At 41.8% G+C, this 12,082-nt stretch overlaps 1 protein-coding gene across 1 annotated transcript in view; it reads left to right on the forward strand.

Annotated features, from left to right (window-relative positions):
• Nucleotides 1-5,589: 5,589 nt before the first annotated feature.
• Nucleotides 5,590-12,082, forward strand: part of LOC134291892 (tyrosine-protein kinase receptor-like) — a 117,649-nt gene continuing 111,156 nt past the window's right edge. The window contains exon 1 of the mRNA XM_062860277.1: nucleotides 5,590-5,910. The gene's annotated coding sequence lies outside the window, so the exon portion shown is untranslated. The remainder of the gene's footprint in view (nucleotides 5,911-12,082) is intronic.

Below are 12,082 nucleotides of genomic sequence, written 5' to 3' on the forward strand. Positions count from 1 at the left end.
GATCGAACATGTAGCATCAAGAACTCAAAACATCCATTTATTATCGTTCAACTTTCAAGTCCCCTCTCAAAAACCGGAACCGCAGTTTAAAGGAAACTTACCGTAGCAAACAAATCGTACCGGCTGCGCCAAATTGTCGAGTCGCTCCGGATTACGTGCAGTTTCGGATACCACACAGAAATTCCGCATACCTCACTCAAGTTACGAACAGCGATTTGTTAGTCACTCCGCTTTCCGATGTGGTTACACTTCTACTATTATTGTTTATTTTTGAGCTTCTCAATAATGACATTTCCATAGACAAATAGACGACCAAAGCTTGAACCAAAGCGTCACAGACAATAGACATACAAATGACCAATATAACATAAATCTAATTACCGCAGGGTACATCAATAGTGTTTATGTACTCTACAGTTACATGGCGTAGACTTTGGCCAGACACAACAAATAACCCCCCCCCCCCCCGCAACCAAAAAAGTAGGGCGGACTAGGGGGGGAACCGCCTCTGAACGAAAGTTAAGCGGAAGAGGAAGCAGAAAAAACCCGCTAGATGGGCAGGACAGGAGCGTACACTGAGGATACTGCAACTCCGAAAATCATACGAATCAACTAGGTGCCGTCCACAAATTACGTGACGCTCTAGGGGGAGGGGGGGGGAGTACGGCCAAGCGTTACGGCCCATACAAAGATTTTAGGTTTTTCATACAAAAAAGCGTTACGGAGGGGGGAGGGGGGTTGAAAAATGTCGATTTTAGCGTTACGTAATAAATGGATGCTGCCCTATGATTTTTTGCCACAAGAATTTCTTGCGAAAATCATAGTTACGAACTATGATTTTGGATTCAAAGCGCCAACTATTATTGTCATACTGTTACTGTATAAACTGCATAATAATGACGTATGAAAATCATACCGATGACGTATAAAAACTGAAACTATGTCTTATGACAATCATACATATTTTTATGAAATATTTTGCACAAAAATTAAAAAAATGGCAACCTGGAATCGAACCAGGAACATCAAGGTTGGCGAGTGCGTGCTTTACTCATAAGCCCATCGACGCTTCGGAAGTTGAAGTGGTTAGAAGCCAATAAAAGGTTTTGTTGTTTTTTAGCAATGGTGGTTCATAACATGTCTTATGATTTTCATACGATTCTTCTTATGAGATTTTTCATACGACACGTCTTATGGATTTCTCTTTTCAATGTAAGAAAAGCATACGAGAACTATGAAATGATGAAAAAAATAAAAATAACCGATTCATAAGATCTAAACTATGAAACACATACGAACAGTATCCTCAGTGTAGGGATAGCAAACTTAGGAGACGTAAGAAAGTAGGTGCCAAGCGCGAGAAAGGAGATGCATTCGTTATCAAGATCGAACAGTCTAAGTATTCGGACGAGTTTAGGGCGATGCAATGCCACGCCAAGCTCGTGGATCTGGAAGCCGACGAGCACAGTATTAGACGTAGGGTGGGGTGGGACAAGATGAGTCGCCTAAGGATGGATCATCAGAACTTTGTAAACACAAATCGTATAGGTTTGTATTCGTCCTCTACTCTTTAATACACTAGTTAGTTAAGCTAATAGTCGATAAAAAGTTCTTTAATTACAAAATATTATGTTAAACAAGCAGTTTTAAAAAGTGATCGATTTTGCGTCGTGAAAAAAGTGCTGGGCAAGATGGGTCACCTTTTAAGTAATTAACATTTTCTCAACGAAAAACGGCAATATATAAGAATTGTTTCGTATTCATATATGCTCCATATCCATACTGAGTAAACAAGTGCTACTAGTAAACATTTTATTTATTTATTTGGAATATAAAAAACTTTACGATATGAGTGGTCCTAAGGCGACTTGAAAATCGATGTTTTCACTAAAAAATTAGTATAATTTTATGATATAATTTTGAGCGTTCATTCAGTTTGATTGAAGTTATTTATGAAATAATCTTGTAACAAAGAACAAATAACTTTTGAATGCTCCAAAAATACGTTCAAAATTGAAGGTGACCCATCTTGCCCCGCGGCCGTTTATATGGAGATTATATGGAATGTATCGCATAAGAAAAATGGCTAAAAACCATTTTATTTTTTATTTCCAATGAGAGTGAATAATTTTTCAATCAAGGCCCCAAACTTTTGTATATTCACGCTGGTCATCTAACAAATTTATTAACATAATCAAAACATGAATGATGCGCCCGAAAATGGCACTGACCCATCTTGCCCCGCGACCCATCTTGCCCCGCCCCACCCTACTCATACGGGCGAAATGATCCTCGAGCTCAAGCACGACAAGGAGCGCAAAGGCGCTGCCGAAGAGGTCCTTGGCGAAGGGGTCGAGGTGAGGGCTCTTACAGCGGAGGCGATTCTGAAGGTGAAGAACGAGATCACCGAAGCGGAAGAGATCGCCTCGGCACTGCGTTAACAGTGCTAGGTGCAGGTGGCCACCGCAGCCGTTTGGCTACCTCAGTATGGCCCTGACAGGAGCAAGCTGTGCGACGCCGAAAGCCATAAGGCACAAGGCTGTACGAATCCACGTGTTCCGGGAAATCCGTGTGCAACAGGCACCCAACGGGTGGTCCAAGGTGCTTGGCTTTCAAGAGAGCCGCAGTGAACAAATCACAGTGCAGGTAACGCAGCAGATCCTGAGCCACTGTGACGCAGTTCAGCAACTGCTTTGTCAGGCAGTTTCTGAGTGGGGGACGGATATCATAGCGGATCCTTACTAAGTAAAGGATAGTAAACGGGGTCTCTTCGGTAGCTGTTATGCGCCTCCGCGGAGGCCGATCGAGCAGTTCGCACAGATGCTGGACAGTATGACGACCATGCTAACAGCGTGAAGGTCGGTGGTAATAGCGGGTGACTTAAATGCCTGGATCGAGGAATGGAGAAGCCGTTTCACGAACCAGCGAGGCCAGACACTGGCCATACTAGATGTCGACATGGCTAATATCGGTACGATTATTGACGTGACTTTTTGTAGTTCTAACCTGACAAATAGTTCAAACTGGAGAGTATACGGTGGCATCACCAACAGCGATCACCTGGCAGTTCGCTACAGCATCGACTACAACAACAGCAGGTAGTGGGTAGAGGATGCCCAAGGCCAAGCCATCGAAGGTGGAAAACATCATACTTCGAAGTTGGGGTATTTAAGAAGGTGCTTCGCCGTGAGCGAAACCTACTTTGTTTATGCGAGGTATGCACTTAAACGGAATTGCTCAAGTAATTTTCGTTCAGTGCATTATTTTTCCGTGACCGGAATGGTCAAGAAATTTAACACAGCAAGCCCCATTTGATTTGACGTTTCGTTACAGTTCCGTACTAGGATCCGGAATAAAGCGAACCTTTATTATTTCATGAGCGATTCATTGCCAGAATTTTCCACGCATGGAGATAGGCCAAGAAATTTATTGTGATCTGCGAATCACCCATTAGATGGTGATGAGCTGGTAGCGGTGCTCTCGCATGCATGCGATGCGACCATGCCTGGTCGAGTCCACCCTAGAAATGGCAGACCACCGGCCTACCAGTGGACTTCAGCGATTGCGGACCTACGCCGCGTCTGCCTATGGGCAAAGCGGCGGATACAGCAAGCACGAACGGCGGGTGGTGTTCGCTGCTGCAAAAGCCGCGCTGAAGACCAAGATAAGGGCAAGCAAAAGGGCCTGCTTCGAGGGTCTCTGTCAGAGTGCCAATGCGAAAACGTGGGGTGATGCCTACAGTATCGTGATGGTCAAGACGAGAGGTGTAATGGTTCCTACGGAGCAATCTCCAGATCCTTGTTCTTGGCCTCCTTTCGTAGTATTGGGCTGGCGACGAGGGTCACAAATGTGGAACTTGCGGGAATAGCAAAGCCCCTTAGCGTAGGTAAGGCCCAGATCCGGACGGAGTTCCGAACCTGGCCTCAAAAGTAGCTATTGGAGACTCCCGAGATGCTCAGGTCTGTTATGCAGAAATGCCTGGACTAGGGAGTTTTTCCAGAAGTTTGGAAGCGACACAGCCTGATTCTATTGCCAGAGGAGGGGATACCACCCGGAGACCCGTCGGCATATAGACCAATATGCTTGATCGACACGGCGGAAAAGGTGCTTGAAAAGATCATCCTAAACAGACTGTTGAGGCACTCCGATGGTGTAACTGAACTATCATCGAGCAACCAGTTCGGCTTCCAGAAGGAGAGGTCGACCGTATTCGCAATCTTGTTGGTTACAAAGACCACCGAGATAGCAGCGTGGCAGCATAAGAGGATGTAAATAGCGTAAAGATGTAAAGAACGCGTACAATAGCGCCAGTTATTGGGCGGCAGTGTGGTCGTGAGCGCTCACAGGAAACCAAATCCCTAAGATATAGACGCTATTTGAGCCGCACCTCCTATCGTTTAACTTTGTCTGTGGTTTAACGGTCTGCCGAGTTCCATGCTGCAGCTTAATCGACCGTATAGCATTCTTCCACTTCAAAATTGTTAGAGAAAGAGCGTTCTGTGGTACTGATATGCTTCAAAGCAGATATCGCCCTTTTCTCGATAGGAGAATTTTATCCCGCTGTAATCGGGGAGGATTTCGATTTATTGAGATTTACTATTTATTATGCATGGGTGATCCGACGAGTGTGGTTTGTTTTGGTTAACGTTCAATCTTTTCTGCTCCTATTTGTGTACATCTATCTACCTTAGTACTTACACTCGTTTCGGTGGAGGCGACGAATGGTCGCAAAGCAAGTCTCCGCTCGCCGATCAGGGATAAACATATGGACCATTAGACATTCGGCGTCTCCATCGTCACTGTGCGCAGTCGTGTTAAATATTTTAGTCGCTCTGCCGCCAGGCGCAGCGCAGCTGTCATCCTTTTCCTGCGGCTTCCTCAAATGTAGGGTCAAGTGGGGCAAAATGCTATTTTTCAAACTTTCATCGTTTTCAATGATAATTAGCCTAATTTGTTAGGCTTTCAAAGTGGTAACAGCAACTAGACAATATTTACTCGATACTTCAAAAAAAATATTCACTAAATTATTGCATTTTCATCGATTTTTAACGATTTCAAAAACTGATTCGTAAAACGGAAGTGGTGCAAAAAGACCATCTGCCATGGGGTAAGATGCCACTTCATGAAAACATTCAAAAATTACGTCCATCAGTTTTCAGGCATTTCCGACTCCTTTTCTCCCCTCTGTCCCGCTTTTTTCGTATACTCAATAAATGGAGTGTTACCCCCCTCCTCGCAAAACGATGATTGTAATATTTGAATGACCCCTAACATGGAAAGCGTAGACATCAACAACCATGCGTCTCCATGCGTGCCTTAATCTCGTTGGAAACACTTGGCTGGTAATAAAATCACCAGAAAACCTTAATTGCAAGCACGAAAAACCGGAAGTTGCCAATTTTCATTGGGAAATCAAAAGATTTTTCGTGGGTTTCGTGGCCTAGCTTCTAGAAAAATGTTCGATGCAAACATATCTTGACACCATTCACCAATAGTAATGATCAAGTCCCATTCAGGAATGATTTTGAGTTGGGCCATTTTACCCCATCTTGGCATTTTGGGCTTTGTTCCCCTATCTGTTGTATAGGGACGCTCGCCGAAAATAGCAGATCGTACCTCAAGAGGCCGGGTATTCTCAGCCGTGGCCAGTCGTGATCGCGATCGTGCCGGTGAAAGTCGTTCTCTCGTGATAATCCCCCTTCTCCTTCCACGTTAACGTGAGAGAGTTCAAAAATATCGAAGGTCGCCGCCTTCTGCGTTGAGTGGTGACATTGGAAAATGCGCGGGTGAAAATTTTCTTTTTCAAACGTATTTCGACGACCGGTATGTTGAGACCTTGACGGTAATTAGTGCGGATCGGTTACATGCTAGTAAAGATAAACAAACCCAGCGCTGGCGGAAGTGAAAGAGGTACGAAGATGAACAACCGACAAGTGTTTTCATTTGGGGGTATTCGTTTTATCACGGCTTGCTCTCAGCAGACATGATTATGAACGAGTTTACATCCTGCGTGACAGTTAATTGAGTCAAACCAGAACATCTCGAACCACAGAAGCGTAGATCGCGGTTGGATTTACGTATTCTTTGTGCGATCACGTGCGATGCGGGTTTTATGAAGTGTGACAAGGAGAAGGAGGAAGATTTCTTTTTCTCCGGTGTCGTCGGTCGTGATGGCGTCACGACATAAACGGCCGCAAATGACATCTGCGCGCTTGTTTTTGTCACACACGCGACATCCGGTGAACGGTTGAAAAACAAAAACCGAGAAGAAATTGACACGAGAACGAGTCTGAAGACTACTCTACTTGGCTTCTACGACGACGCGGTACAAACAATCAAGATTTCATCATAAATCTCAATCATAGCAGGCGTTTCACGATTTCTGTAGACTGCTCTGGCGGACAATCTTGGCAAGCGTTGCCTCGACGTAGGTACGCTAGTAGACTGCCGTCATTAGAGTGCTACGACTGTTCTGTCTGCTGCGTCAAGAATTGTGGGATGGGCCATTAGATGAATGAAAGTGTCTCCCACGCTTTCTGGAGAATCGAAATAATTATGGATTATGATTGTAAGAAATATTTACTTATAAATACTATCGAGATCTTGAAAGCAAGCTTTAGAAAATGGTGCAATTAGTAATAAGAGTATGAGCGTGCCATTTCTACGAAGCCCGTTCTCCAGAATTGCATTCTCAAAAAAAAAAAAAAAAACATGAAAATCAGTTTTATTGAAATCCAGGTAAGCCGGTGAGGGTTCCAGAAATCCAGACCAGGACTCAAATAGCCGAAGCAGTAAGCTCGCGGGTATTCAGCAAACGAGAGTGTGTTGTGGATTGGCATCTAAGCCGAAAAAGAGATGGATTTGTGAAAAAGGAGTGTTCACGGTGTGGCTTCGGAGTCAGTTTGGCTTTCTACTCCGCAGAATCATTACCTGTTCTGTGGTTTAGATGGTTAAAGTGGTGGTCTAGCGAATACGAAGTCATATGTTCAAATCCCACCAGACCGCGATTTTTTTTTTTCATAAATTGCATCTCTCAATTTGTCAATCAGCAACATTTTTTTCCAATACCGTCGTTGGGGGTGAGAATGGGTCAAAAAAGGATACTCAAAGATTGTTTGTTCAATAACAAATGCAATTGGGTTCTTTAGGGGTATTTAGATTATTCCATAATCGGATTCTCCGTCCAAAAATTAGTCGAAATCCAAAATTTCATATTTTTTGGTAGTCGGGAACTATTTTTAAAATGCATTTAAAGTTTGTATGGAGAAAATTTTTTGTTCGGGATGAACTGTCATTTTAACGAATGAACTGTCATTCTAGCCACAGAAATGAAATTTGTTTTGTTTATTTAACCATCAAAACAAAGGAATCGGATCGCAATAAAATCGCTTTATACTCAGAAAAATGAGCTCTTTCGATTAGGATATAGAAAATAGCAATATTTTATTCATTTAACAACCCAATTGAAGTCGGAATAACTTTTTATTTGGTATGTATACTCTTCTATGTGGTAATGATAGTTTAGTAAGAAAGAATCACATTGTATGAATTGCTTACTAAACTACAAATGATTGAAAATTGACCCAATTTCACCAGGGATTGGCGGCATGCACCGTGCGGTGCGAAAAAAGCGTGTGTTTACACAATCGCAAGTGCTCGTCTCCCGTTTTACCGAGAGACAAGAGACGTATGAGTGAGAGCTTTCGTAATTGTGCGAGAGACAATCGCAGCACTAGCTCTACGGCGCAGGGAGTAATGCGCGGTGCTTGGGACTGGTGCTTGTCTCCAAACAGAAAAAATCAATTAATAAATTAATTGAAGAGTTTGTGTTTTCGGCAAAGTTGTTAAGCTTGTCAAGGGCTGACAAGTGATGGGTCGTTTGATTCGAAGTTTTTCCAATCATGCGTAGTATCAAGCCAAGTGCAAAGCACGGAGACAAGCACCGAGAGAGTGCATACGACAGAGCGTGAGCGACAGGAGAGCTCCAGCGCGCGGCAAAGTAAGCGAGCAACACACAACCGATTGCGCGTACTCGTCTCCTTCTAGTTTGTTGTGCTGTCTCGTAGCAGAGTGTGCGGCACGCAAAGAGTTTTGAGTCGCACCCTATCCCTGAATCTCACCCCTTAGAGGGGGTGAGAATGGGTCAAAGTATTCGAAATCACCTATCTAAGAAAATAAATTAATTTTATTGATCATATTTAGTCAACCTACTTAAAATACAATGTAACAATGACGAATAAAAACTAAGGTAATTTTAAAAGTTGATTAATCCACCTAAAAGGGCTAATACAACCGACAAAATGGTTGAAATTTGATAAAATAACGTTTGTATGTTGTATCGCCATTTTAGCCACCACAATCATCCTCATTTAAAGTTTCGACCTTCATGATAGGAAGAGGGGGTTACAATGAGAGAGGGGCGCATTGAAAGATTCATTAAAAAAAAAAATGATATTTTTAGTATACTGTAAGAAATGTTTTGAAACCCTCCTGACACGAATGTCACAATAATGGTAAAGTGGTAAATAAATAAATAGACAAACTCTCCGTTATAAACTCTTATTAACATGTTCATTGGCCTCGATATTTCCAAAGCAAATCACTCCATCTCAAGATAGAGGGTCGTTCAAATATTACATTACGCAACATTTCACATTATTAGACCCTCTCCCGCAATAACATTTAAACGGATTTTAATAAATTTTGTATGAGTCCTAGCACAGTATTTTTATGTTTTTTTTATGAATAATCCTTATACGGCACTCTTAATTTATAAAGTTCAAGTGAAATACTCAATCATCAATCTAGTATGCCGCAATTCGACGTTCGTTCGCTTTCCGACATTGTACTATGTTACCGGTATTATAGCCTCGGCCCCGGTATTTCCTGGATCCCACTGCCCTCTGGTAGTTTCCCGATATTTCCTTAAAATTTCAAAAATGAGTGGAGAAGAAGAACGCTATTAAGTATATTTTGTGAGCTTACGATATTGCAGTACACTAAAGATAAGCTGATGATTAGAGGAGTTGTCCAAACGCATAGGTTTATTGTTACAAATAATTTAAGGCACTAAACGTATGAACACACTCGCTTGATACTTCTTCGACATATTTTCGAAAGAAAGCGTTCTTTTATGAAGACACGGTAAACATGGCACCACTTTAACGTCAAATGGGGACTGGATAAAAAGTTGAATTTTTAAATAAGGTTATGTGCACTCGATAACTTGCTTGACCCAATCTCACCCCCATTCTTAATATTTAAGCATAGCGTCTAAAATATCGAATTTTTAAATAAAAAGTGACTTGACAGCCCACTTTTTTCGTTGCATCTACCAGGTAATACCTGCAGCTAACCACTTATAAGAAAATTTATGGTTAGGTGCTTGTGTGAAACATTGCGAAGGAGAAATTTTTTCAGAGTGATTCACTAGTAGTTTCATCATAGAAGTTTACCCACAAATTTAACAAAAAACGATTATTGCTAAACATCTTATTCTGCACCATAGCGTGTAAAAACATCTCTTCTTTGAAATGTTATAAAGTTTTTAACATAAATTAGCGATAGTTGATGAGCTATTTCAATTTTTATGTTTCTCCATTTTGACCCAATCTCACCCCCCAGACCCATTGTCACCCCCATCGACGGTATCTTTTTATGTTGGCCCAATCCAAAGTTGCTATTGCTCTATTAAAGAGTTTCCTCATCCTCACTTCTATCTTTTTGCAAAGCATTGTTCCACCATAGTACTTTTTTGTTGCTTTGCAGAAAACTTTCGTATGTTTGAATAATATTGTTAGTGACCGCATTAGAAGCTTTCTATAATTAATTTGTTGTTCTTATTTTTGCTCGTCCAGCAGGAATTGCGTGGTCGCAAAAATGTGCTTGTAGAGATCCCAGTTGGTGTTCCTGGGGTCTCAGTCTCTCCCGTCTCTATTGAGAAGATGATACACTCCATTTCAATCATTGCTCTAAACCTTTGATAGTCTTTGTTACGGGTATAAATATTTGCTACAATGCTACAAAGACAGTCGAGTCAAGTACAAGACACTGAAGACGACCTTACAGTTAAGGTCGAAATACGTATCTGTCAAAGGATGCAAATTGAAAATTTCTGGCAGCACTGCTTCTGGTAGTTTGTGCAATTATTTCTTGTGCATATTATTTTTAAATATAGAGTGATATTTATTTAATTTATTAATTATTGTGATCTTAAAGTGTTTGTGAAAGTTAAAAGTTATAACATAAAGTCGTGTATTTGAAGTTTGTGCGTGAATAAAGGTGGAACATGTTCATTTAATTTCTGTTAATTTATTGATCATCAAAGGTACTTGTCTCACTTCAGCAATCAATTATCTGTGTATTAGTGTGGGACACGCTTGTATGGAAAAAATAAATCCTCGCTCCAGTCGACTTTTTAGATCCCATTTAGGTCCCATATGAACTGTACAAAATTTCAGCGCTATCGGTGAAACTATAATTTAGCGCAAGCGGTTCAAAGTTTTCATAGGATTTACTATGGGAAAAGTTACACTTTCAATCAAAAAATCCCAGAGGTCGCCCTTTGCCTCCTTAATTCAAATCGATCAACTTTTATTGTAGAAAAATCAATTGTGAAACTTTCCTTCGAAGACCGCAAAACGATTGGATGCTTGTGGAAAAAGTTATTGATTTATTACCGATTAGTGATCCAACGAACGGCTTTTTGTTTTGTTTTATCAGCAGCACTGCTGCTGCCGTTGTTGCATGGGGTGGTGGGAGGCATCACCACCCCCAGAAACAGCAGCAGCCAAGGCAGCAGCTACAGTGCTGCTAATAAAACAAAACAAAAAGCCGTTCGTTGGATCACTAATCGGTAATAAATCAATAACTTTTTCCACAAGCATCCAATCGTTTTGCGGTCTTCGAAGGAAAGTTTCACAAATGATTTTTCTACAAGGAACGTCGATCGATTTGAATTAAGGAGACAAAGGGCGACCTCTGGGATTTTTTGATTGAAAGTGCAACTTTTCCCATAGTAAATCCTATGAAAATTTTGAACCGCTTGCGCTAAATTATAGTTTCGCCGATTGCGCTGAAATTTTGCACAGTTCATATGGGATCTAAATGGAATCAAAAAAGTCGACTGGAGCGAGAATTTGATGTTTGTCCCATAGTGTGTATATCGTATCTGTGTTTGTATTGTGCCGATCAAGCTTGATCTCAAAAGCCGTCATAAAAGTGTTGCGAGGTTCTATAGAACGGCAATTGTGGTTATATCGTTGGTTGTTTTCTGTGATTCGATTACACTAAAACCTCTTTTTATGCATGTTTTTTAATGCACTTTTAATTTATGCACCTTTTTTTATGCCCTGCATAAAAAGAGGGAAAGCTACTCAGAACCAATATTGTGCATAAGAATATTTAATAATGAGAGGAACTATTGCAACGGCGACCGGGGGGTGTTTACAGATGAGAGCAAAGGAAGGTTACAGGTTCGTTTTTGGGTGTTTCCGAAGGTCTCATGTGCGTTACATGGGCTCCAAGTGGGTCTTAAGGGGATTCCGGAGCCATTTCAGGAGTCTCAGAGCATTTTAGGCTGGTTTCAAAGCCGTTACGGAGGCGTTTTTAGGGGTTTTGGTTTAGGAGGATTTTTTAGACATTTCAAGATGTTTCAGATCATTTTCGGCGTGATTCACAGGCGTTACGGAAGCGTTACGGAGGAGTTTTGGGGTGTTCGGAGCCTCTCAGGTGCGTTACATGGGGTCCGAGGGGGTTTAAGGGGGATTTTGGAGGCATTTCAAGACGTTTCAGAGCATTTTCGGCGGGATGCAGAGGCGTTACTTATGCGTTACGGAGAAGTTTTAGGGGTGTTCGGAGCTTCTCAGGTGCGCTACATGGGGTCCGAGAGGGTTTAAGGGGGATTTTGGAGGCATTTGAAAATGTTTCAGACCATTTTTGGCGTGATTCAGAGGCGTTACGGAAGCGTTACGAAGGAGTTTTCGGGGTGTTCGGAGCCTCTCAGGTGCGTTACATGGGGTCCGAGGGGGTTTAGTGGGATTTTGGAGGCATTTCAAGACATTTCAGAGCATTTTCGGCGGGA

This window comes from Aedes albopictus, chromosome 3, assembly GCF_035046485.1.
Source record: "Aedes albopictus strain Foshan chromosome 3, AalbF5, whole genome shotgun sequence".
Taxonomy (NCBI): Eukaryota; Metazoa; Arthropoda; class Insecta; order Diptera; family Culicidae; genus Aedes; species Aedes albopictus.